This window comes from Ochotona curzoniae, unplaced genomic scaffold (genome assembly GCF_017591425.1).
Source record: "Ochotona curzoniae isolate NIBS_2020 unplaced genomic scaffold, NIBS_Ocur_1.0 scaffold_2476, whole genome shotgun sequence".
Lineage (NCBI taxonomy): Eukaryota > Metazoa > Chordata > Mammalia > Lagomorpha > Ochotonidae > Ochotona > Ochotona curzoniae.
In genome coordinates, this window is record NW_024467095.1 from 12,926,167 (window position 1) to 12,926,564 (window position 398).

Sequence of the window (398 nt, forward strand, 5' to 3'; positions counted from 1 at the left end):
GCCGTTACCAGGAAGGAAGTTTTAACCAAGTTGATTAGACGTGTGATGGCTCATTTTAAAAGTGTCAGAAATGCATTTCCTGTTACAGCACACAGAGAGTGTTGGCCCAAGCAACAGCTCTGTTTTCCGTCTTTTCTTGAACTAATCTTTCAGAAATCGTGAGAGATTGTAAGACACATTAGAAAGAATGGAACTTCAAACCAAAAATACATACCAGGAGGCATAAACAAATGAAATATTTTTTGTAATTAGTTCTTAAGTAGAATCAAAGACCTCCTAGACACAATAGACAACCTGTTAGGTTGGGAAGACTTTTTTTGTTGTTGTTGAACTGTTGGAGAGGCATGGCAAGAGAGAGACGGACGGAGAGAGCTCCCGTCTGCTGATTCACCCCCAGA